Source organism: Alligator sinensis, unplaced genomic scaffold (genome assembly GCF_000455745.1).
Source record: "Alligator sinensis unplaced genomic scaffold, ASM45574v1 scaffold544_1, whole genome shotgun sequence".
NCBI lineage: Eukaryota > Metazoa > Chordata > Crocodylia > Alligatoridae > Alligator > Alligator sinensis.
In genome coordinates, this window is record NW_005841937.1 from 2,681,010 (window position 1) to 2,708,194 (window position 27,185).

General features: G+C 41.1%; 1 long non-coding RNA gene across 1 annotated transcript; it reads left to right on the top strand.

Moving 5' to 3' along the window:
• The first annotated feature begins 4,152 nt into the window (after positions 1-4,152).
• Positions 4,153-27,185, top strand: LOC102387915. The gene is made up of 3 exons (XR_323347.1): positions 4,153-4,228; positions 5,788-5,909; positions 27,097-27,185. It is a non-coding gene; the product is annotated as an uncharacterized LOC102387915 (long non-coding RNA).

The window sequence follows — 27,185 nt, forward strand, 5'->3', positions numbered from 1 at the left end:
GGTGACCCAGATGGCAGCTGGAACTGCTGGTAAGTGCCAGGGGTTTTTGTTTGTTTGTTAGTTTTTTATTGTGGGGATGCAGGGGTGGTGGGGCAGGGATCAGGGGGCCAGCAGCCCCCACGACCCCTTACATATCGGCGCTAGAGCCCTGCTGCTGGCACACTGCCTGCCCTACATGGGCAGGCATTATGCTTCAGCACTAGGGCGAGGGCCAACCACAGAGAACCTCTGGTTGCCTGCCCTGCTTTTTTTAACTCCATTTTTTTTTTTAGACCCCTGGATATCCAGGGGTCTAATTTTGCCCCCGTGCTGCAAACTCACAGGGGAGGGAACCTTTTCCTGTTCCTGCACGTGCTTCTTGCAGTGTCTCAAAGGGGTCTGAGACACATGCAGGTTCATCTGGATGCATCCAATGAAGGCATACCTCAAGAAAACTGATGCTAACATCAAGCATTGGCAGGAGCTAGCTGCCAGTTGACTGCAATGGCACCACAATCTCAGCCCATTTGGAGGTAAAGTATCTTGCCCTTGAAGCAGAGAAGAGAAAGCAGAGGAAGGAAAAGGAGAGGAGTCACAGCCCACAGCCTACTCTCCCTTGCAGAAAGACCTGCAATATTTGCAGATGGATCTGTGGTTCAAGGATTGGACTCTAAAGTCATCTTAGGATCCATCAATGAGCCATGGTAGAGATCGTCCTCATGTGGAGCGATTGCCACTGCCACCGCTAATCAATAAAAGATCCAGAGAATAGTAGTTTCACATTGACAGCACCAGTCAGCCTGACTATCTGGTGAACAGTATGCACAGAGAAATGAAGGCACCCTGTCTCTCTCTCTTCCTGTTCTCCCCAAAAAACTGATTGGGAACAAAGAAGGGCTACTGAAGAAATAAATGGTAAAATCATAAAGCAGATGTTATACTTGTGTGATTTCCTTAAGGACAAGATATCCGCTTGTCTCTAAATTCTGACAGCACAATTGATATCTGCAGAGACCATTCGCCTTCCCTAAGTTACTCTGAGAAACACTCTCTCAGAATTATTCTTTCAAATTAATCATGGCACCATTGGTTTATATCATAGCTTTGTAAATTATATAGAATGAGTTTTCAAAGGTTTTCTTTTCACATAATATTTGTCTCATTAAGTTAGGAGTCAAAGAATGTGCATTTTTATGGCCTGAAATCCCAAACTTATTATCATGCTCTTCTCTTCCCTTGGCAGAAAACTATAGTTTTGTTTATGGTAGATGTTGTCTGTGCAATATTTTCTAGCCATGCAATGTTAGAGAGACATAGTTGAAAAATCAGTTATCATGTATCAGCTCTCAAATCAGTAGTTAAAGAACGGTGCCAGGTACATTTGAGGTTTTTTTGTACTGTTTTTCTCCAGAGTAGGTTTATAGTGATATAAATAGAAGGTACATTTTGGGATGGAAAATACACAATTCATTATGTGGACCAGCATAACTCTCTGGCCATGGGCCACAATTCACTAATGGTGTAATTTCCATACCCCACATGGTACGGTCATGTATCTTTTTCTTTATTTTGAATACTTTAATCATAAACAGATGTCTAGACTGAATACCTTCATAGCTGTCCTTTCTATAGTGGTAGGGGATATGTACTGCAGCATAATATCCAAGCATGCCACCTGCAATGCTGTGCATTGTTTGAGAGAGTGGTTTGGACTTGGCCAACACACAATTGTTGCTAGATTTATACCTGAGACTACAGCTGTGGTGATTCTAGTGGAATACTGATGAATGTAAATTGATTAAACTGATTAAATTGATTCTTCTTCCTGCTTAAATTAAACCCAGCACATACCAAATAGATTGTTTCATACTGATCCTCATGTAGACTTCTTGGCCCCTACATGGGCATCACTACGTCGGAGGACAATATGTTCCTGTATTAAAAGTCGGAACAAAAGTATACATATCCTGGTTAATGAAAATATCCACACTCTCAATTCATGAACTATACAACCATGTTGAATCACTATTGTTGAAGGGAATTGCATCACAGGTACATTGGTGACAAATTTAATATGGTTTAGAGGTAATGTGGAAGCATTCTTAAGCTCATTTAACAATTGTCCTTGTTGCAAGTAAGCATGGTACAGTTTAGCAAAAATGTATGATATTAAATAAATCTTACAAATAATAAGTTCTTCAATAAACATTAACCCACCAGTCTAGTAGAACTGGAAAGAATATAGATTCTAGTTCCTCATGACAAATAAGTAAGAAAAGTTTTGCAGACAAAACCTCAGAAATATTGAAAGCCTAGTTGCCAATGGGCAAGTAAGGAATTGGCCACATAGCAGTTGCCATTACTTGTAACTAGAGCTGAGTGTCCAGTCCTCTTGGCTTTCTTTTTTTAAAAAGAGTACTAGAAACAGTACTCCTTGAAGGCTCCCAAATCAACATCTTAATATTTTATATTAATACAAGTAATCTAGCTCCTCTCCCATGATATTGAATACCCCAGGTAGGCATGATATGATTATGGTCAGTTAATCATATCCCCTCTTCTTTCTCCTAGCTCACCTGCAGTAGAAATCCATGCTTGATATCCACCCTGACTTTATTTTTTGGTTAAAATGTTCTACTAGACAGCTGAACTGGTAGATGGTTGAAGGCTTCCCTTTTTTTTTTTTAAATAAAAAGTTGAGGTCAGAAAGAAAACAAAAAAAGTACAGACAGTCAAAAAGCCTGAGGCGGAATCGATTCAATCTTTGCAGGTTACTCTAAACTGCAGAGATTAAACTGAGAAACAACTGGACACATTTACTTTTGATTCAGGAAACGCAGCCACATGCCTGCAGTGGCTCAGGTCAGAACCCGGGGGGTGCTAGAACACACCTCTCTGGCAGTTAGTCAGCATGGACTGTGTGTTTCCTTCCTCTTCCTGCTGCTACTGAGGTATCTGGGATTTGCAGTCCAGAACTACAGGAGCAGGAATCTGCAGGGTTGTTCATCTCTGCCTACTTCCAGGTACCTTTGGGATTTGTAGTCCACAGTCACAGCCAGCAGTAACTTTCAGTAAGTTTAGCAGCAGGGCAGCTCTGTTTAACCCCCATTCCCTGACCCCAGACCTCAGCCTGGGTTTGCCTGTGGGGGCAGTCTCTGCCTCTCCCTACCCCCACCTTTCTCTGCTGGAGCAGACAGCACAGCCCAGAGATGGAAAGCATGCTGGGAACTGTGATTTAATTTGAACTAGGAAGGGACAGATGTTTCATAAACCAGTTTGACCCAAAGCAGTTAAGTCTGATACTACATTCAACAAAGTTTATCTTAAACCAGTTTCAGCCATTTTGAAACTGCTTTTTGTGCACTGAACTTCTTTTCTCTTACAGGTCTAAACCAGTTTCTGATGACTTAAGCCAGTTTATGTGTAACTTCTGTCCCTAGCCAAAGTGTCTGCAGATCATCTGATTAGGCATTTTGTGTTTCGCCTTCATTTAGAGTTGTAGCCTGCAAGGTTCTGCTAAGAATTTCAACTCCTTCTGACAATTCTTGTTATATACAGACAGAGAAAAGTGTGTGTGTGTGTGTGTGTGTGTGTGTGTGTATGTGTTAGGAAGGAAGGAAAAACAAACAAACAAACAAACTAAAACAATCCACTGCACATAATTTCAGGGAGATGATAAGAGAAAATTGAACAATGTATGATGGTTGTTAGACATTCTATAGAATACACTACCAGATTTTGCTCAGAAACTATGGTGCCAATTAAAGAGAATACCCATTATAGAAAAGAATACGTATTATATTCAATTGAAGTGGGAAAGAAAATTGTGATGTGTGACACATTTGGAACTGCCCTGTAATCATGTATTAATATAATATAGAAAGTGGCCTAGCTATTGGGGTATTTTCTATATGATTATATTGGTCAAACTCAACATGTTCATCTGAAAACCAGATAAGTGGGGAAAGAATGGTTCTAGGTAGCCACCTTTTCAACATAGTGTTAAACATTGGCATGGGACAAATTTAAATTTATTAGCTTTGATTTCTCTTTCCTTCTCCTTCCAGCCAGCCTGAACATCTGGTTTGGACTAGAACAGAAAAAGGAGGTGAACAAAATAATTAAGAAGTCCTTTCCCTCTGAGAGATGTGGTACTTGATTATAGGTACTAGACTGCGAGAGACACAGGACCCTACTGAGTTTTCTGGAGAAGCTGGATATGTTAAGCTAGCTATCTGCAAGACTTTAGGTAAGACGGGTGTATGTGTGAATTCTTATTTACATTTTTTTCTAATGATTTATTCTAACTGTTAAAATAAACAGAGGTGTAGCAAGCAGAGGGGCCGAAGGCAAACCCTGCCAGAGAGCTGGGGGTGCATAGGTTTCAAAAGCAGGGGGGTATTACTCATGCCAGGAATTCCTAAACAGTCTTTGGCTATGCTGCTGCAGCCACCACATGCTCTGCCTGTCTCAGCTATTGCTGGGGCCTCTTTTGTAGTTCCTAATATGGGTATACTGCTGAGGCATGGACTCTGTGGTGTGGAGGCAATTCTGGAGCCCTCCCCCCCACAACAACTTGGTTCCCCTCTCACCCACCCCTAATTCTGAAAATAAACAACACTTTTCCTTGTCTATCATATATTACAGATTACTGAAAGGATGAACTACCAGGCTAGGGACAGAAATTACACATAAACCCATATAAGTGACTGGAAACTGGTTCAAACAGAAGAGAAGTTCAGTGCATATAAACCACTTCCAAAATGGCCAAAACAGGTTTAAGATAAACCTGGATGGATGTAGTACCAGATTTAAATAATTTAAGTTAAATTGATTTATTGAACTTCTGTCCCAGATCCCTTTCGGATTCAAGTTAACTCACAGTCCCCCAGCATCCCAAGATGCTTTGCACCTCCCCAAAAAATCTAACCTAACATGGTGAGTGGGCTATCCATGGCCCACACTGTCTGCAACAGCCAAGCAGGGAGATGTGCTCTAGCATCCCCCAGCTTCTGGCCTGGGCTACTGCAGGCATGAGGCTCCATTTCTGGAAGCAAAAGTGAATGCTTGTTCAGTTGCTTATCGGTTAAATCTATGCAGCTGGAACAGAAGTAGGGCACTTTCCTGTTGGGGTAGCCCATTTCCCTGTCGTCTGCCATGTCTTTATGTAATACTTAGATGAAAAGGATTATGTAGGAGGCTGCCTTACATATGTGGTCTTAGGATTGGTGGCATAAAGTACATGGCCCCACTTTTATTTACTCCGTGTCAGTTTCCACCCTTGGGTCTTAATGGCACTGGTTGACTAACGAAGTCCTCGGTGGGGACTCCTTGTGTTCTTGTTCACACTCTGAATGTGGATGCTCAGTTCAGAACACCTGTCCATCCTTAGTCTTCTTACTTAAATTATAACCATTGCAACCCAAAATAACAACTCAAAACAAGGAGTCATAATTTATTAACAAATTCCCCTCCTTCTAGGGACTTTTATTTACAATCTACGTTATAATGAAGTAAAAGTCACTGGCCATACTTAGCCAGCTTATACTTTTCAAACTCACTTTCTGTTTTCATCATAGACACTTTCCCACACTGTTATTCCTTACAGTATGGGTCTAATCCTCTCATCACCAGGACCAGGGCTGTGTTGTTTTGCAGCCTGAGGTTAGTTCCTGCCCCACAGTCACAGTCCTTCCTGCCTGGGTCTTCACTACCCAGGTTGTGTCTCGCCCTGTGGCAGAAACCTAATTCTTTATTTACTTTTTTCTTGTCTGAAAACTGTCTTTCTCTTTTACTTTTCTCCTGCAGGTCTGGATGATATCTCCCCTCTGGCATTCAGGAAATACCATCAAAGATCCAGCATCTTTCAGCATCACTCCCCAGGAGGGCTATTCCAACTCTTATTCCCCAAAGCCTCCACACTGACCCAGGTAAATTGCTGTGCCCATTCTTGTCCTCTTTTCAGGGGTCACTCTTTCTTCCTCTGTGGCTCAGAGTCTTTTTTTCTTCCTTAGCTGTCTCTTGTTTCCTTTTTCTTTCCCTTTTTTTCTCCTCCGTCACTTCCCCATGGTGTCTTTAAAGGGCCTGCGTCCCCTTTTAATCTCACCTTGCTACCGGATCCCTGGTGTTGGCTCATCTGTAGGACAAGTGTAGCAGGGGCAAACTCTGATTCCCTGCTACAGCAGCTTAGACTGACCTGTGAAGATTGAATCAATTCAGCTTTGGGCTTTTTGACTGTCTTTACTTAGCCCGAGAGACCAGTAGGATAAAGTAGCACAGGGCCCATTTCAATTGTGAGAGAACTGGGATATGTCTCAGCAATACTCCAATCCTTTCACAGAAAAGATAAAGGCATGAAGTATGACACTGGAAGCAGGTGCATCAGAGAGTTAGTAAGCCCTGTATCCTTACTAACTTAAAACCTCCCCATCCTTATTTTCCTTAATTTTTAATTATTTTTTTTTATTATACCTGTTCAGTAAACTTGTATAAATAAAACAGAAGAGATCGAATAATACTTCATTATAATATATATGGACAAAAATCAAGATAACTTTGAATGTATCAGGTTTTATGAAAATAAACCTGAAACACAACAATATTTCCAGTAAAGAACTTGTGCACTTAATTTTTCTGCTGGTAAAAACAATAAAAGTATAGATAAATAACCTTAAGATTTGACATGCATGCACTTTATTCTGAAAAGTTAAATAGAAAATGGGTGGGTGGGTGGACTGGAGAAGAGAAGGATGACTGGAATCAAGAAAGATAAATTGCAAAAGATCTGAAGTGATCTTACACCCCATGCTTACACCAACCAGATCTTACTACCCTTGCCAGACTGCTGGCCATCTGGTGGTAAGATGGTATCGTTAGCAAGTCACTCAACTGGCTGGGCTCGAACCTGGTTAGTCATCTTGAATTATGTTGGGGAGAGTCTCTCCCTGTCCTGTCCTGTCCTGTCCATTGCTATGTCTGGCTGAACACGGCATCCATGCTTGGATTCTGCTCCAAGCGTGCAGGTCCTTTTTTTATTCTCATGCCACCAGGAGGTATCAGTCCTCTTTTCTGACCCCAGAATCTAGCTATCAGTTCTGTGTCTTCTCAGCCCTGGTGGTTAGGGTCTCTACCCCTTCAATCACAGTCCATGAGGCTTTTACTGCAAGGCCCAATCAGGGCTAGCTTAGCAGAACTTTAATTCTGAATGCTAACACTTATTAATTTGACAGTTGATATGAAGCCCCAGATTCCCACTTCCCAGAGCAAACTCATGATTGGAGCTTGCATCATTCCCTTGGGCAGGCGACATCCTGCTGGGTTCTGCATAATGCATTTCTCCCTCCTTTTTGTCAGGGTCTGGGTCCCCTGGAATAGAGGCTCCACAAAGCCTCTACTCAGCTGAACAGGCTCTCCCCCACTCACTTCACCCCTACCAGGGCAGGCTTCACTTGAACTCCACACTCCAGCTGCCATGGTCCCAAGTTTCTTTTTTACTTCTGGTGGTGCTGGGTGCGCTTTTACAACATCAGCCCCTATGCACCAGTCTATCTACATTTGGCATGAGCTGATGAAATGGGGCAGCCGTGGCGCCCAAGGCTCTCTGGTCCACGCTGCCGCCACCGACCCTGCAGGTCAGTCCTGGGGCCTGGTAGGTTTACAGGTGTTATAACCCCATTCCAGGAGCCTGGTGGGAGGGGCTTCTCAGGGTCTCATTTCCCTGGGGCCACTTGCCCTGGGATCTCCCTACTACCACAAATAAAGACAAGCTTTTGAGTACTAAGTACCCTTCCTCAGGTCTGACACCTGAAAGCTTGCTTATCTCTCTCTCAACTATACAGTTGGTTCAGTAAAAGATACTAGGACTATGCAAAGCTTCAGTCCCTGATTCGATTCCATGGAGATTTGGCCTGATTTGGTGGCAGAATCTCCAAATCCGAATCAAATGATAGGACCCTTTAATTTCTCTGAATCAAATTGGAAACCTTTGAATTGATTCGGAGAGATTAGGAAAGATTAAGAGATTCAGACATAGAGAGAGCTTTAAATGTTTTTTCTACATTCCTCTAGGTAGCAGGGGCTTGTGAATGCTGTGATGCTGGGGCGTATGCAGTGTGCCACAGAAGCACGGGGGGCTCCCCAGTGTGCTCAGCAGCAGACCCGGAAGTGGACCAGAAGCACTTCCAGTCCACTTCTGGGTCCACTGGGGAGCATGTGGCCCCCGCCCCTGTGCCCTCCCAGCTCAGTGACTGGTGCCTCATGGGTCGGGGGGGGGCACCCGAGGCCCCCCTGCAGCCGATCACTGCACTTCCAGTCCACTCCTGGGTTTGTTGCCAAGCATGTGGAGGGCCCCACTGCACTCCTTTGGGATGCTCCATGTACCCCATCATTGCAGCGATCATGACAGCACCTGCTACCTCAAGGTATGTAGAAAAAACTTTTAAAGCTGTGTCTATGTCTGAATTCTAAAGCTGTGTCTTCAGATTCAGATTCGACTGAATCGAATTAGGGACAGTGATCTACTTCGCACACCCCTAAAAGATATCACCCACACAAATCCTTGCCTCACATTTTTGCTGGACTGACATTACCACAATCGATACAGTTTGTTCTCTTTACCACTGTTTTTTGATAGCAACACTTGTAGTGTTTTTTGTATTGAGAAAGTTCCTGATTTTTTAGGCAATAAAGGAATGCTACTGAGTTCTCAGAAATATTTTTAAAAATTGCTATAGCTGCTTTCCTTGATTTACATTTACTACATTTAATAACTTGTGACACAAAGTTCATAGAGGTTTTTGCATATTTGTTTTTCTGGATTGGACTCATATGTATATCACTGGGAATTCATCACTGGTGCATAGGTATGATATCATTTGAAAGATCTTACCTATCTGTAAGCACGTGGCTTTGGGTAATCAAATCTAAAATTATATTTTGATTAGAAACATGAGTCAAAGTCAAAGATCAGCCCAAGCCTAATGGCCCACTGGATTTCTGTGATTAGGCACACCAGTTTCTGTAGCCACTGGAGCATAAAGCAGTGATATTAGTAGCATCATATCTGGCCACCTTTGACACTCATCCTGAATGACAGGCAGCCTTTGGCAGAAGTCCAGAGCAGGGCTTGAACTCATGTCTTCAGAGCTGTAGAGAGATGTCTTAACATCTTTTACCATTGCAGCCTCTGCTTATACATACACTGATGATATAACAATCATTCATAAGCATAGAAATTTATGTTTTCATCGGATGCCTATGTTAGTAACACTTTGCAGCTGTAGTGCCTTTGAGACTTCAATTTGTTTTAAAAATATGAAGAAAGTCCTACCACATTCCTGTCAGTTAGGCATAATTGACAAAGATCTTCCTTACCAAATGACTAAAGCTGGGCTTCTTACCCTGTGTTTAGACAACTCTCTAAGTGGCCTGATTAGCAAAGGGGCTGAGCACCCACCAACTCTCACTGAAACAGCAGTGTGCATGTTGTCTATGTCTGGCTGAAATGAAGTCCAAGACAGTTGTTATATACTTGACCCTTTTATAAATCAGACCAGTAAGTTGCCTAAATAGGGATTATTGAAGCTAACTTCTGCATTTGGTTTTGAAGATCTTGGCCATTTCTCTTTATTTTAAAGATGAGGAAACTAAGGCAGAGAGAGGAAGGGAGACTTGCTCGGAATCATGCAGGAAGCCAAGATCATCACAGAGCCAAGAACAAACTCATTTCCTTACTACCAGTCATGGAAATCTATGAATTTTGACAGAGTTAAAGCAGTGGTTTTCACCTCCACAAACGAAACCCAGATTTTACTTCCCAGCAGTAACCAGCTCATTTAAAATGCAATAAAAGAAAATGATGAGAGGAAAGATACACATGAACTCTGATTCATTTGCCAGGATTTCTCTTGTTTGCAATCTTTCCTCATGAGATATAACAATGTTGAAATTTCATACAGCCACAGAGTTTTTGAAGCCAACACTTTCCACTCAGCAATTTACTTAAAAAAACAGATGGGTGACCACCTTTCTTGGCTAATGATACAGGTGGCCAAGTACTGTCAACTACTCATCCTCTTTGTTTTATGTTGAATGAAGTGGAAGGAAGAAGGTGGATTTTTTTTGTAGGATGAAACTTGGAAATGAATCTTATATTTCATTTTTGCCCAATCTAAATCTAAGCCAAAATAAATTACTGGATACCAATCTGATTGCAGTCTCCAAGTTTAATAGAACATGCACCTACTGAAGACACTATCACTTCTCCTTTGATCATGCCACAGAGTAGCTTTTAACACATAGCTACCACGCTGCTTCATTCCTCCCTCTTAAACTAATTCCTGCCCCAAAATAAGAATGCCCCCCCCCCCCCTGCCAATCACAAAAAATTACCTGCTTGGCTCAGCTTGACCTCAGTCTCCGTGTAGATGTCAATTTTAACAGACATTCACAGTGCTAAAACCCATGCTGTCTGGGGACCTGACTCAACACCCATTGCTTTTTAGTAGGCATTGGATCATATCCTAAAATCTGGACTGACTCTTCTAAAACTTTTATAGATGGGGGACATTTATAGCCAGAATAGGCATAACCTGGTGTACTCGCTCTATCAGGGAATGATCAAAAAAACATTAAAAGTCCTTAGGTCACTAAGAGATGCTAAGAAAGGAGTGATGGGATCAGATATGTGATCCTAAGAACTGTGTTTCCTGCCATGCTACACGAGCATCAGATCTCATCATACCATACTGCCAATGGGATGATGGAATCTGGGGGATGTTACAATCCTGGGCTCCCCCTGTGCTGCCATGTTTTGTTCCCATGGCTAGAAGCCCTCTAATTCAATTGGCGCTCCCAACCCTGGTGATGCACCATGCACTCCTGTGGCTGAAAGCTCCAATTGGCTGCTGATGGTCCCAGCTATAGGGGCACATGGTGCTCTCTATGGCTGGGAGCCCTATCAGTGATCTGATATCACAGCTCAGGGAGTGAGGGGAGGAGATGCAGCCCTGCGCTCCTGCACTAGAAATTCTGCCAGCTGATCAGGGCTCCCAATCAAGGGAGTTGTGTGTCTTCCCCCCACAGGCAGCTGACCAGTGCTTCCAGCTTACATAGCACAGAGGAGCGTGTTCCCAGGCTGGGAATACTAGCCATGCATTCAATTAAAGGCATAATAGGAACCAGCAACCAAGTCATTACATTTATTTGTGTAATATTTTTTCTCTTATTCCTAGTTTTATCATGCCCTTAATTGGATGACCGTTTGGCCAGGTCACTTCTTAAGATGTGATTAACCAGTTAATTATGTCTGAAGTGGGCTTTTGATAGGTCTTTGGTATCCTCTCCTTCCCTCCTGCCATTCTCCTCTCTCATTTCCTTTTTCCTGTGTCTTGTCTGTGTCGCCTCTTCATTTCCACCCCCTATTTTCCCTTTTTTATTTTAAATTTATACAGCTTGATGACGTGTTTAATGACTTCTTTCTCCTACAAAAGTTTATAATTGGCTTCTATATTTGAGCTATATATTTTTAAAGTATTATTTCATTTTGGTCTGTACAAAGAGCCTAGGAGAGCTCTGTTTGCTTTATGGTCGAGATTAAGTATGCAAAGGTTTTATAAGTCATTTAAATTTATTTTCATAGTATTACATGGGGACTCAGGGTGGAGCACATAATCTTAATAACAAGTAAACTGACCAAAGAAATGCTGTGACTCATTTTTTTAAAAGGAAATATTTAAAGAGAGAATGAATTTCCACAGTGAGTTCATGCTACCAAAGTTCAGTTTTACCTGCTTTCATGTGGCCTGTAATATGTTATCTTTTATAGGTTTTATTTTCCATAAGTTACTGGTAATTTGTAAACATAATTGAAGCATTTCTTTAGGATAAAAGAAATTAGTATTTACTTTGAACAGTGCATTACTTTTGCACATTAGTTCTGACATGATTGTAGTCTCCCATCTGAATGAATTATGCTTTCTTACTCAAAGAAACATAAGCCAACTTGCTGAAGATAAATGAACAAGAAAACAAAGAAAGCTAATCTATTAAAGCAATCCAGTACTGTTTATGAGAGATTTGAATGTGTTTAAAAATTTTTGGGCCCAGCCTTAATTTGAGCTTACAGTCTGATACTTTCCCACTGAAGGCAAAGTGAATTTTTTCCATTTTAGGTCAGAAGGTATTTTTGGGTCTGACTTCCTTGAGGTATTGGCTTAGAAAGGAAATTGAACTTTAGGAATGTTTCTGCCTAAGGAAAATGGCATGTTTTGCTATCAGTACAAGACACTTCTCCCTCCAAAATGCATGTAGCTGAATATATTTATAGGCTGAGTTGTTGTCTTTTTTTAGATTATTATTACTTGCATCGTGGTAGTACCTGGAAAGCCCCAGCCAGCTCCACTGCACTTGAGCTGTACACATACTTAATGAGGAAAAAGCCCCTGTTCCAATCGCTTGTTATTCCAAGATGAGAGACTTCATTACTGTCAGAAGTAGGTGCAACCTGCTCTGAAATCTTAGGGATCTGATTTTGCATTGTCTTGTTCTGGTTGTATGCAGGTGCAACTCCATTGATTACTATGACTGTTTCTCTTGAGAGTCAGGTCTGAACTTGTCTCTAGGAAGCAGCTAAGATTTAAGGATTTCTCATATTTTTTAAGCATAGCTTAAAGGAGTGCAACTCCTTTTTTCAATGGTGTGTATGAAGCTGTCAGTTTAGTCAGTGCGCGTGCATAAAGGGATGAGGCTTTTCTCCACTTTCTGGTGAGGCTCTCCCTCAGCTTGCTATTGTATATTGGTTCCCAAACCAATGATGTGTGAACTGTTGCTGCCACTTTGGATATCAAATAAGGCTCTGGTTATGCATTCAAAACAGCACTTGAGAGTGAGGGTACATACCAGCACTGCCTTTAGATTGACCTAACCAAAGTTAGATCGATCTAAATGGCCAGGTATGCAAGTGTTTGCAAGGCTTGGTCACCCTAAAAATGGGATGACAAATCTAAAGCTAGTTCACTTCTGAGGTTTGCTTGAATTAACTTGATCTAAAATGGGTTAATGTGGTCTAATGAACACGTTCATTGCACAGCTTTGGGGTTGGGAAAACCCAGACATTCACCACAGACCTGGGGTTGTGCTGTTCCTGCTCCACCTCCCACCCTCCCCCAACCCTGACCAAGCTGTTTTTAGCTTCCCATTTACCCCCTGTCCAGGCAACAACACCCTCCCCACTCCCCTGCATCAGACCCACTAGCTCCTCCTTGACTTAGGCCCTCTCTCTCTCTGCAGACCCACCAACCTTCCCCACAATCCCGCCAGCCCTCTGCTCCACCACTTTGTTTATCTTGGGTAGCTTGCTCTGCTCCTGGTAAGCAGTGAATGTCTATACACACTGCTTTTGGTTTAGGTTTTGGTGGCTTAAATTAAGCCACCTACAACTAAATCAGGTCTCATAAATGCTTGTTCACACTCTTAGCTGGTTGCATATCTGGGATTTGGAGAAATGTGTATGATTGCAGATGCATGTGTGGACAATTCAATGGACGGTTATAATAATAATTAGTTATTAACTTATGAAATAGGTCTAGGACTGATCAAAAATCAGTTGTGTGTCTATAGTACATATATGCTGCTAAAATGGGGGTTGACTACTGTATGGGTTTGCTTTGGTAAAACTCATGAGCAAGTGAACTACCTTCCTGCTCCCTACAAAAGATAGCTTGGTGCTGTCTGTGAATGTTTCAGGAGACTAAGGATGAAAAGCTCTATTTTTAGTGTAAAGTGTCATAAAACGTCTTCATCAAATGAGTTTGTTTTTCAAATGTTTTGCATGGATTCATGTCTTAAACTGTTTAACAGATTGAGATGCATAAGAAGCACAACTGGTTTCTAGCTGACGATCAGGATTTTATGAAGTGATTGATCACAGCTGCCAATTGTCAAGGTCAGAAGGATGTTCCAAATTGGCAGTCCCCAAAGTACTTGAATGGATTAGTCTAAAAAGAGAGAAGAAAGGAGGGCGTGGAGAGAACCAGTTCTCAAGACTTTTAATGTGATTTTAAATGCACTGTACACACAAAAATGTCTATTTTGTAAAAATAACTCCAAGGCTTTGAGGGCTGATCATGCTCTCACTATATCTTGGGGGGGGCGGGGGGGGGGGGGGGAATTTTTTTTTTTTTAAGGTTTCCAAGGAAAAACAACACTATATCTTGGGGGGGGCGGGGGGGGGGGGCGGAATTTTCTTTTTATTAAGGTTTCCAAGGAAAAATCACAAACTTAGTCCAAGGATGGAAAAAGAAATATATAGTGACAGTTGTGTATGTTTTTTCATCATTATTTCTAAGGGAAAAAGATAGTTATTAAACTTGCATGATTATTGGCTTCTACTGGGGAAACAGGGAGAAGAAGGAAGCCAAGGGCTGAAGTCAATGGAAGTTTGCTGTGAGCTTCAATGGGAGCAGATTCAGCTGCTGAAAGAATGATCAAGTAATGGTAGCAACATAGTTTGTTATTGATTGCCATTATTTTTGTATCCTTAACGCTGAGAGAAGGTTGGAGAATATAATTTTTATAGGGATGGATTGTCTTGATACTCAGTTGACCTGGACTTCAGCCTTAGCTCTGTCACTGACCTGAAGGGGAGGGAGCATCTGGGAACAGGTACTCAAAGCTTATAGAAATTCTCCTAAAGTGCAGTACGTGGAGAAGCAGCATGTAGAAGTGGGAGGCAAAATAGTGGGTAGTGCTGGTAGGGGGCAGAAAAGCAGATAATTTTCTGAGTTTATGGGGCAGTCAACATAGGTTTACTCATTCTGAGGGAACTTGACAAAAAGATGAATTATGCCATCTTTGTATGAACATGTAATTGCATTTCATGTAAAGTTTCGACAGGGCTTTTAGGTTCTTGGTAAGTGACCAATGCTATATTGCCCAGTTGTACTCAGGCAAAACTGTGGTGTACTCCTGTGAAGTAAGATTGTGAGCTTCCTTTCTGTATACATTTAACTTGCTCTCAACTGCATGAGGGTTCTCCAGTAAGAGAGGAGGAGGCATTTATTTTGTAGAATAGGCCCCCTCTTGAGTATTCTGTCTGATACAAAGCAAAGGGAGGTAGGTAGCTCTGTTAGTCTGAAGTCAGGCATAAGTAGATTAATCTTGTGTGTACACTATTGCAATATTTTCATAGAAGCTAATTTGACTCAAAACTTGAGCAAATTCCCTAATGTAACTCAAAAACTTAGGACTGAGCATCACTTGGAAATGGTTTCGGAACACCCACAGATTCTTTGGTGTATAGAGATCAATATAATTGGAGTACAACAGATGGGTATTTTGTGTGAAGGGGAATTTGGGTAAGGTTGTGGGACTACCTGAGCTTCAGACAAATGAATCTGACTGATACTTCAGTATATGTTGTGCCCTTTTCCTTAGAAGTGGGCATCCTGTGAAACGGGCAGACCTCTTAGTAATGAACGCAGGTACTAGATCCTCTTGTATGGGTGGAAGGCAAAGATTTGCAGACATTTGTTCTGTATGAGAAATACATCTAGCTGTGTGATCATAGTCAAAGGTAAGAACTACAAAATGAGGCTGCTTTTCTTGAGAATAGTGTGTGCGGGAGGAAATGAACAGATATTTATATGAACTGCCAATGGTTTCATAGTAGTATTCATACGCATCTGCATACAACCTATTCACTTTCATCCTGGCCTGCTGATATGTGCGGATAAGAGATATTATCCTAATCAGTCTGATTCATATTTATTGGCTTTTCCAGTTCTCACTGAAGTCAGCTGGAGTTCTTCCAGTGAGTGCAGTATTGTTCTCCTAACAAATAATACTATAAACCAAAATAAAGTAAGTTAATACTTGAAGTCTAGAAAAATTTTACCTAGTCATTTATTTTAGTGTTCTAAACTATAAAATCCATGTTCCTTGGCTTTCAAATATAAAGACTTTTCATAAAAACTGGAATATAAGGTATTCACAAGTTTAAGTCTAGCTCTTTTTGTCAACCTACAGTAATGTGCAAGAGCCTTTCTTACTTTGCTATCATGGCACCTTAAATCCTAAATTTATTTGGGTGAGATAATATGTTAGAATTAGCAGTTGCTAACTGTAAGGAGACTATGTTAAGGTTAACACATGCTAGAGATCAGTTGCATATTAAGGGTTAATACTCTCTATAGCATGAATTGCTTAGACCTGCAGCTAGAGGGCTTGTGAGCAGGGATATGACTAGGGGTTGCAAGTGTGCTCCATGCCTGCCCCACTGCCTGTAGCTGCAAAGTAGGTACAGGATAAGAGGGGGAGTGGAGCCCCCCCATGCCACTTGGATCCCAACTTCTACCCCACACTGGACCCCAGATTCTCCTCTCCCCCGTTAGGCCCCTTCAGCTGCAGATCACCAATCTGCCACCCTGATCATCCCAAGCCCTGCAACTGCCCAGCAGCTGCTCACTCTCTTGTCCCTTTCCCCCTCTGCTCCTCCTTCAATTGAAGGAGCTGGCAGAGACTGTATCTAGGCAAATGGGGTGGCACAGTCTGTAGTGGGCCCAGGAGTAGTCAGGGAGGGAAACCTCACCCCACTGACTTCTCTGCTGCTCTCAGGCTGATTGAGGCACGTGGTTCAGGGGGGCATCAGGGCAGTGATCCAGGTGGCAGGACAACAGGCTAGGAGTGGAAGGGGCAATTGTGGGGACTAATTCCAGGAGAAGAGAAGGCAACAGCTCCCTGCTGGCAGCTCTCTGCTTCCTCTCTCCCCCTGTCTTCTTCCCTACCTCTTTCCCTCTCCACTTCTGCCCCCACTCCTCCTTCCCTTTCCTATGCTCCCAGCCCTCCTGTGCCTCTTCCTCTCTTCCCCTCCCCACACTCCTACTGCCTGGCTGTCCCCAGCCATCAGTCCATGGCCATAGAGTCCTATATGATAGCTAGTCCACCTGGAAGAAAAGTCTCCTGGGATACTGGTGGACCACAAATTGGAGGTTGTAACTCAGGTGAACACCCAGAAGTTATATTAACTTGAGCTGAGCAGCACAGCTCAAAGATAATTCTTGCCTGAAGTGGTGTATCTCAGAGATGCAGAAAGGTCACTTATCACTTGTTAATGAGCCTTAAAGTATGATCATTGAAGTTTTAAGTGCCCTCAATTTGGCCTAATTTTAAAGTGTAATCTCACCCTTTATGATTAAAACATTCATGTTAAAGTAAATGTATTAAAAACAAAAACAGACAGGAGGGCATTTGATCTCTAATAGACCCTTAATGAACATGTTAGTCAAACAGTCACTTAAGAGTAAGTAAGTATAATTTTATTGATTACAGGGGAAGTAAGCCAGTTTATATTTGCTGAGAACCTGGCCAACAGACTGGGGTGAAGGAAAGAGAATTAAAAGCGCAAGCCTTTGAAATCAGGGAAAAGTGAAAGTGTAGGATTTATGATTCCTGGCCTTTAGACAACTGTGCATTCTTCCTCTCTTTTTTTAGACATTATTTGTTTTACATGTTATTTTTTTCTCCTCATAACATTGGAGCTGCCTGGAGCCTTTTAATGCTACTTTAGTGTTTTTTCTACCACCTAGATAACTAGCATAGTGTAATAGTCATGGACTACATAAACCTCTTTTCCCCTTGTTGGTCTTTGGATCACCAAAGACAAAAAATTCAATCAGCTGACCAACTTAACCAACCACAGTTTTCCAACTTTAGAAGGCTCAGTAAATAGAAGAAGTTCAAGAATGGTCCTTATTTTATCCTACCTATATCACACACTCTTAGCTGCATTCGTTTCTACAAACAATTGCTTCTGTCTCACTTTTAGAAATCTCCTTGCAGGAGTTCAGAAGCAGCTGAGTATGCTGGAGAGTGGGACAGATAGAGGAGTGTCCCTTTTTTAGACCCAAGAAAGTATGGTCATCCTACTCTGAAAGACTGTTGATATTGTTTGTGAACATCAGAATTTTCTCTGATCTTGCTCCCTTGATTTATAGTCTTGATTATTCAAAATTACTCCCTGTTTGGAACTGCTTTCCTCTTTGAAAGAATTCTGTCTCATGTATTTCAACAGAATATATCCCAAAGGCAAGAGAATCCCCTGTAAAACAGATAGAGCTGGAAGTGGTCAGAAGAGTGGTGTACGATATACTTTGGCCACCTTCTGTAGGGACTTCTTGTTCCACATTGAGCTGCCAGAATTAAAAAGGAAACAGGAAGAAAGGAGAGAAATTCCTGTTTTCTGAGTCAGACTTAAGGATTATCCATAAGCGCACCATGGGTGCCCTTTGCGTCTGTCTAGCTAAGACCATGGAAATTGGATACTTGAGTAAATGAGCTCTTGGTTAAGGGAAAAGCCATAATCTTGAGTCATGTGGGGTTCATTTGCCCATTTTCATTCAAAAGCCTTGTCCAAAAGTTTGATATCTCTCCCATCACCAGTCTAACCGGAGGAATTTTGCCTTCAGTAGAGGTTGTTTAAACCCAGAGGGAAGGTTGCTTTTGAGACCCCTTACAGGATAATGTTCTGAGAAAATTGCTCTTTTGATGCCTTGATTTGAAACTCATGCTTCTCATTAACACAAGCGGCAGGGTGCCTTGAGATCTGTCACTGACAAGGATTTGCTATAGCTGAAGAAACAGTGTGAATCCACCGCATGGGTATGCAGGGTTAAAAGTAATGCAGAGGAAGAAACAAGAGACTGAAATTATGTATCTGTTAGTAATTTCAGAGCCACATGACTTAGAGAAAAATATGTAATGTGCTGATTTTCAGGAAACCAACTATCTGACAGATTGACCAATGCACTATGACACTAGAACCTTAACTCCTAATTTTTTCTCTTGTATTTAGAGCAATATTTTTCTTCTTGATTGTGCATATGGTATATAAACATTCCCATGAAACCTATCAGTTAGAAAATAAGAAACCATTGCAAATACAATAATATTCCCCTCCCTTCTCTGAAGAAACATAGGAACTACAAGGGATTTTCTCTCTGTATCCCTTGGGGTTATACAGACCAGTGTAGTTTTATTTAAGATGTGAATTCTCTGGACTGGAGGCTTAGGATCTTGCCTGTCTGTAGAAGAGTTACTAGAGGTTTGTTTAAGTTGGCATTGGTCATGTTTAGTCTGACAGCCATGGTAGTGATGTTCATTTGGTAGGGAATGGGAAAAGGTACACTATTGTTGATATAAAGCAAACGACTGAGATTAATAACAAGCTTAGTGACTACTTAATTCTCAACACTGCCCTACAATGCTTTGTGTGGTACTATAGTAGTGATGAGCAGGCACTTATTATATTTTATTTATTTTCCGGTACTCAGTGATCCTTCTTTTTTTGTCCCTTTGGCTTGAGCATTTAGCAGCCATCAAGCTGAGCAACAGGTTGTTTCACACTGTTTCCCTTTCCCCCAAAATTGTTTTAGAGGTGCTGTATTTTGTTGCTAATTTAATAATGCAAGAAGGCAATATGAAAGCCAACATGGTCCCAGCATATGATGTGACAGCTTGCATTTTATTACAGCTAGTATCTTGATAAAATGTCAGGTTATGACACATGGTTGAACCATAACACACAAAAACTTGATGCTTGAAAATGCAGCAGCTAAGTGAATTTATATGTTACTCAATATATTTCATTTCATATATGCCACAACACATGGAAGCCAGAGATGTCAGGTTTTAGATAGGCACCTTTTTGGCTTTAATTTGATGAGACTTGATGGTGGCAGTGGTAGTAGTAGTAGCAGTAATAATATTAATAATAAAAAAATGCTTCATTAAAATATAGCACAAAAATGTCTCTCCTCAGAGCTTCCCAGTAGATCCTGATTACAACATTTTTACTCCCCTTACTGTCTAAAAAAATCCAATTGGTTAATGGGAATCCCAAGCATATTAGGAGAAAATAATGTCAGATCTGAGCTTAAAGTTAAAAAGTTCAGTTTCTAGAATGTATTAAAATAATATGAACATCAAGAACAAAACCCTTAGTTTTTGGGCTGGATACCTTGTGGGCTAATGGATATTTGCTTATCCAGTTATAACTATCCCTCTCTGATATCAAATTGTTGCTATACTTACCCAGTTCACTCTCTAATGCCTTGTCACTATAGAAAAAAGGAACATTCTTCACTTCTGTTAGCTAATATAAGAGAACTAACATGAGGTAAAATTCTAGTTTCATAAGCATTTTTTAGGTTGTGCACAAATTAGTAGGTTATGATAAGACTGATGGGAAGCCTCAAGGTTACCCTAACTTGCCAATTTGTGTTAAAACTATAAACTACTTTGTCTTGCTAGGGTTTCACCTCATGTTTGTCATCTTAGACATCTCATATTAAGAATGCACAACCATTTCCCAGTGAACACAAGAACTTTAAGAGTCGTCTGGCTTAAAAATTAATCTTGGTTAGTTTAGCAACATTATAAAAAATTAAAGAAGTTTGACCAGTATGGCGGTATACTGGTTGTACCTGCCACTTTGCTTTGGAGCAGCTGGCAGATGGGTTTAGGCCCAATTAGGAAATCGCCTGATTGCAGGGGGCCACCTGATTGGAGGAGAGCTGGGCAGACAGAGTATACAGAGTATGGCAGTTACATCTGGGGAGCTGGAGGAGTAACATTGCACAACCTGAGGCCTACAGCTCCTGTAACACCTGGAGGTTAGGGTAGGAACTATGGAGATGGAGGAGGTTCCTTTTGGTTCTGGGTAAGAGCTGAAACTACACCCTGCTGAGGTTGGATGGTTTGGTGGGGCTGCCTGTGGCAGGGCAGTCCCCAGAAAATGCCACATCTCTGCCTCCCCAGTGAAAGGTGAGGATGGTACACTGGAAAGTGTCAGCCCCCACTGCCTTGTGGGTGACCCTGTAGAGGGTAAAGGCTTGGGTCCAAGGTCCATTGGGAGGGATGGGAGGCCTACAGACCATGAAGTAGGGCCCAGTGAGGGGCTGGACTGAGTGAGTGCAGCACAGTGAGGGGCCAAGGACCACTGAGTGGGGCTTGAGGCCTGAGTGGGCTAGAGGCTGTGAGACCCAGTAAGGGGTCGGGGGAGTAGCAAGGAGAATAAGATGCCATCTGCAGGGCATGGAACACAGTGTAGGAGCTGTTCAAAGCTGTGTGATTGACCCAGTACACCAGAGCCACAAATGGAGCAGCCTCCACATTACAACTATTCATTTTACGTCAAAGGCATGGCAGGAAAGAGCAGGGCAGACCACCCTAAATTGGCGGGGGGGAGGGGGAGGGTATCAATCTCTTCAGGTGCCCAGGGACCCCTCCTCCCCACTACAATCAGTTTTGAGCCCCCAACTAATTTCTTTTTATCTCTTTTGTAAGTAAAGTATAGGAACACAGGAATTACTGTAACTAAAGCAAGCATAACTACCATTTGTGTATTTTAGTATCTTGTTTCTGATATGGGCCAGGTACTTCAGGGAAAAAAAATTATAATCTCCATAGGAGGATTAATTCAGTAATATTCTATTGTATGAAAGGAGGTTTACCTTCCTAACTCCGGATGATTAGTGGCTGGCTTACTTCCAAATGCTGATGTTTGGTATCTCTTAAATATTTTCATCTCACTTAGATTAAGGAATAATCCTTTTTTAGATCTTACTAAACTCCTTACTTAGGTGTCTTATGAGCTCTACAAAGGAATGAGCTGTCCTTTTATCTTTTTTAACTTTTTCTGCCTTTGTCATTTCATAGAGTATTGCTTTCAGATGCAATCTGAGAGTAATGTACATTAACACCCTCTTAAGAGGAAACAGAAGGCATTTTCATTGTTTTGCCTTTAGTGGACAAGTACCCTATAAAAAATTCGTTTTACTTTGTGAAATTAAAGTATTCTACCTTAAATAATGAGTATCTGGATACCTTGTTATTGACTTCCTAAAGAGCAATTGAAAAGTGAGATTTTTGAATAATTGGGCCCAGTTTTGCTATGCCTGGTTTGTGTTCTAGGTTGCCACCTGCTCCTCTGGGACATTCAGCTATGCTATGCATGGCTGCCTGATGTAGCTGTTACAACAACAAAAACAATTTTTTAATTTTGCATTAATGAGAGTTTTTGTGAATGTCTGGAGTGTGCTCCATTTGACAGCAGCCATTAATTGGAGTTTTATGAATTTAAATCATTTGAATAATTATAATACATTGATTTAGAATCTTTTGATGTATCTTATGATCAGAGAAGAACTCTAAAGGGACATGACATTTAACATCTCTGAAGTCAATCTAGTTTAAGACTAAATGTATTAACAAAATAATATGTTTGGTTTCTTTATGATCCACTGTTATTTGCTTACAAGTCATGTTTTTCTAACACATACTTGGAGACTTGTTTGTCTCTCTTGATGACATTTCCTTGGATAGACACAGGCAATACCATAATCATATCCATCCTGAGGTTAAGGCAACAAATCTTCCAGCTTAATATTATGTTCCTTCTCCTTCTTTTTTTTGCACATCTTACACATAAGTGCTGCCTGATTTCAGAGATGATTAACATTTATGAACAAGTATGGTGGAGACTACATTACACTATAGGAAATGCCACATAATAGCAAGTGAGGTGCATAAGCTTCATTTGATTTATTGCTTGCTGAAGTATTTTGCTGTGTTTGTTTTTGCTACATTGCACATTTCTTTGCTGTGAGCTCTGTTTTACTTATTGAAAGTCAATGGCAAAAATGAGTCAATCAGAATTTCATCTTCACTAAGCACATTAATGTATACTTGATAGGAGAAAATTCATTGGACCACCCTCAAAATGTCTTTCTACATAGCTCATTTGAATTTTTTTACTACAAAACCTGCCCCTTTACTTTCAGCATTTGTTACTCCTGGTTGCAGATGGCTCATGTTTATTTTTCCTAACACATTTTTATTTGGCTTGATAGTGTAAGAAGTTTGTAAAGCATACTGCAGACATTTTCACTCTTCCTGAACCTTTTCAAAAACATCTACATGCAAGTGACTAAGTTAAATGTGTAACTGACTGTGCCAGAACCTGATCCTCCCAGCCTGTGAGTAGGTGGTATGGCCACAGGAGTTAGAAATCAAATGGCCTAATCAGTTCAAGTCCATTGCTTGCATACTAAACTTGATCAGATACAGAACAGCACATTCAAGATAAAAGTTTTAATTGTACAAATCATAATTTTTCTGTTTCTGTTTAATCTGCATCTCCCTTTTCCTTCTCCTGAGTAGCCATGCAAGCTCATTACTTTCACAGTGATGGTGCCACTAACTAGCCTGTGGTACTAAGGTTACTTCATTTCTGAAGCTATTTTAGAAGCATGCTGCTTTTGCACCCTGATTCACCAGTTGCAACCACCTTTCACTCATGAAAAGCTTCCCTCATGCTTGACTCAACTGTCTGCTTTCTTTTAAATTCATCTGAAACATTTCAGCTTTGATTGACTGAACTTTTGATCTCTCCACACCTTGTAGGTAGCCCAGAAATCTCAACGTTTTCTTCCCTTCCCTTAATTAAAACATGCTGCAGAATAGAGTAATATAAAAAAAAAAATCAATCCAGTGCTCATATAAGGTTTCATTTTCATTTCTCTTGCTTTGAACTCCATGCAGTTAAAATTATGATTTAAATAAATCCAAATACATTTCATACATGCCAGAAACAGCAGAAATCTCCCTTGCAATCCAAAAATGTTTATCTCAAATTCAATTTTAATTAAAAAATATTAAATTATTTGAAAATGTGTAGCCTTCTCTTTCAGAGTACTTTTTAATGCTAGCTCTGTGTGGTCTGCAAAATTAAATAAAAGTAGGGACATGAGTCCTAATTGAGACCTCAAGGTCCTGAAGATCAAGCTCTAACTATTTCCCCATGAGATAGTGTCAATGGAATCCCTTTTCCCTAACTCTTCTTTGAATCCTGAATGGATGCTTCTATTTCTCAGATAACTTGCATGAGAAATTAAGATTCTTAGCATCTTTAGTTGTCTGAATTAGGAAAACTACACTGAGTGGAAGAGAGGGGAATGAATATAATACCTAACAAAAATAAAAGTGATCATGTCATAATGTTTACTGATTTAGTTATGGAGGATTACTTTACAAAGTATTTAATTAAACCTAATCTGCAACTTCTCAATACCCAGTAGCTGTCTGGAAAGGTTTTGTTTCTAATGCCTATTTAATTATTAAAATGGTGGTTCCAAATATCAGCCTGCTATTGAAAAGCAGAAAGTGATGCTAAAAATTGATCACCTGATTAAAAGCTCACCTGAGGGTATTGGCTTAATCTCCTGAACTGGTGCACTTACACTCTCAGTCTACCTTTGTTTTACTTTTGCTTCACAACTGGTTTGTTTTTTAAGTCAGTTGCTGCTCACCTTAAGAGAAATGATAAAGCCAAGCTACTAAATGTGGTATAAAGAAATCTTGAACACTATTGAGACCTGAACACATGCTTTCATATGGAGATTTGAGACGGCTATCACAGCATTCGTCAGACAGAGTGTGTTTTTAAAATCCCACTGAGGGAAATCTTGTGCTAAGAATCTGATAAAGTGTCACACAATGCAGAAATAAAATATTAAATGGTGAGACTTGAGAAAGTGATGTTCTGTTACCAATACTGATCATACTAATGTTGTTAATATTGACAATATTTAGTTCTCAACTGTGTACATCCAAAGGATTCTAAGTAACTTACAATTTAATAAAATTGACAATTAATTAAATAAGGTAATGCACTTAAAGAAGTGTGAAATCTGGAATAAAAATAGTGAAAGGGTTCAATAAACCTTTATCCTAACACTGTAAAACAGTCAAATGATGCAACAAAAATTCAGGATAAGAAAAAAAGAAGTCATCATACCTGCCTTCAAGACTGCCAAGGTTTTGCTTTGGGTTCCCAGATCCTGGGATAGCCATTTTTTCATTTGGAGAAATTAAAGAAAATAAATGCCTCCACTCCATTGCCCTTAGATCAGACCTCACAGCTCCATCAGGAAATCTCTGCCAGCTCCATGTGGCTTCCTTTTGTGATGTGAAAGTATTTTTGGTTCCCCTTCCATAGATTGGGTTAGCCTGGAATATCATTAGCCCTGAGATCATGAGCACTGATTGCTGGGAGTTGCACCCTACCCCTGGACAGGGAAAATCCAAAGACCCTGGCCACTTCACAGATAACCCTTAAAATACTCTAAACCAGGCCCCTCAATATTGTCCTAATTTCTCATGAGTCTCAAAATCCTCCAGAGATTTCTCTCCCTAGGACACCTGGCATCCTCTGGCCATTGACCTTTTATTCTAAGATGCCTTTTCTATTGAGAGGTTGAATTTTCCATTACAGTCAGAGAATGTCTTGGAAACCCATTCCAATATTGGTTCTTTCCATCTGTGATTGGGAGTGGCAATTCTCCTTGACCTACAGCACAGTGGCTTGAGTTATTTACTTACTACCTTCTTCAGTATGCATCCTTCAGTCCATTTGATTAAACCACGTCCAAAATCATAAAGTTATATACAAATGGCATAACATAATCTATACAGTGATAAAAGTGGCGTAAATGTTCACAGCATAACATGGATTTTCAATGAGACCACACTTACCGTATCAGTACACTATACACAAAAAACTTTGGATGACAACTCATGGACCAACCCCCCAAGATTTTGGGCGGGGGAGGTTGTGAAAGCATTGTAGAAACATGGCACAGGAAAAAGCTCCTGCCTCAAATAGATTTCATGCAAGAAGACAGGCTGAGGGTAGGGAATGTGGAGTACAGCAAGTACTATGAGGATTAGTAAAAGAGCATGGTATTTCCAATTTTTTTTAATTATAAGAATTTCCCCCCCATTTTTAAAATACTGGTAGGTTTCATGCTATTTGTTAAAATTTGTTACAGATGCATTATTGCTATAGGAGCAAAACCCAGAGGGACCAGCTGAAAGATTAAGTCAATGGGCAAAGAAGGGTTACTGGAATGCTTGGACAATTAAAGCCTATCTTTTGAAAAGAGGTTGAAAGAGCTTGGCTTATTTAGCTGTGGATCGAGATGGGGACTTCTGCTCTGGCGGGCTGGCAGCAGTGTCAGCTGTGAGCATAGCTAGCAGGTTCTGGAGCCCTGATGCAGAATCTGCCAGTAGTGTCCACAGCTGATGCCAGCACCCACCTGGAGCAGTAGAAGCTCCTGCCTGGGTCCACAGTTGGTGCTGTTGGCAGATTTTGGGTTGGGGTTTAGGCAGGAATTTTTGTTGTGCTGGAAGGTGGCAGCATCAGCTGTAGATGCCACTGGCAGGTTCTGCATTGGGGCTTTTGAACCTACTGGTGGCATCCACAGCTGATGCTACCACCTGCCTGCTGCAGCAGAAGCCCCTGCCCTGGTCCACAGCTGATGCTGCTATATTAAGAGCTGAGGTTGCCGGGAGGAAGAAGTCCTACCTGACTGCCCATCATGGCAGAAACAGCCCTGCCACCCCACCCGGCAGCACATGGCAGCTGGAGCCAGAGCTGCTAGCAGCCTGTGGACCAGATCCAATGAGTTGGCGGCCACCTGCCCTATATCAAATCTGTTGGCGGGCCGCATTTGGCCCAAGCCTCCCTTACCCTGTCCCCTTCCTCTGCCCAAACTGCTGCTCAGTTTTTTGCTTTCTGCCCTTCTTCCACTACACTGCCTGCCTCCCCCTTAATCTGCTACATGCCACACACAGGCATGCTACAAGTTGGTCAAACTTGCTATAAGCTATTTCAATACAATTTTAATGTCTGAATGATTCTATAATGATATAAGTGTAGCAAAACCACCCTGCCTTTAAGTTTGCTTCATGCAGGGTCAACTTTAGGAAGATATAGCTCATTTATATTGCTAAAGGATCATGCAGGCATAACAATTAGATAATAAAAGCTGCTGTGCACTCACAAGCAGAATCTCCCCTTTCCATCTGAAGTGGCTAAAATATAAGTTTGTCCATACCATTAGTTCCTGTGGGAGTTCATTCCACAGTCTGTGACTGGCCCCCTGAGAAACCTCTGTCTCCTACACAAATAAGATTTATAGTTGTGGTAGGAAGTTCCATTATGTCAGAGGAGCAGTGTTGTTGACCACATTCTTTATTTTCATACTTTACATGATTTTTCAGATATTCTCAGCCTGGGCTACTGAACTCTAGGAAAATAAAGACCAAGACCTTGAACTTCACTTATCTGGTCAAGCTGACCAACTACTCCG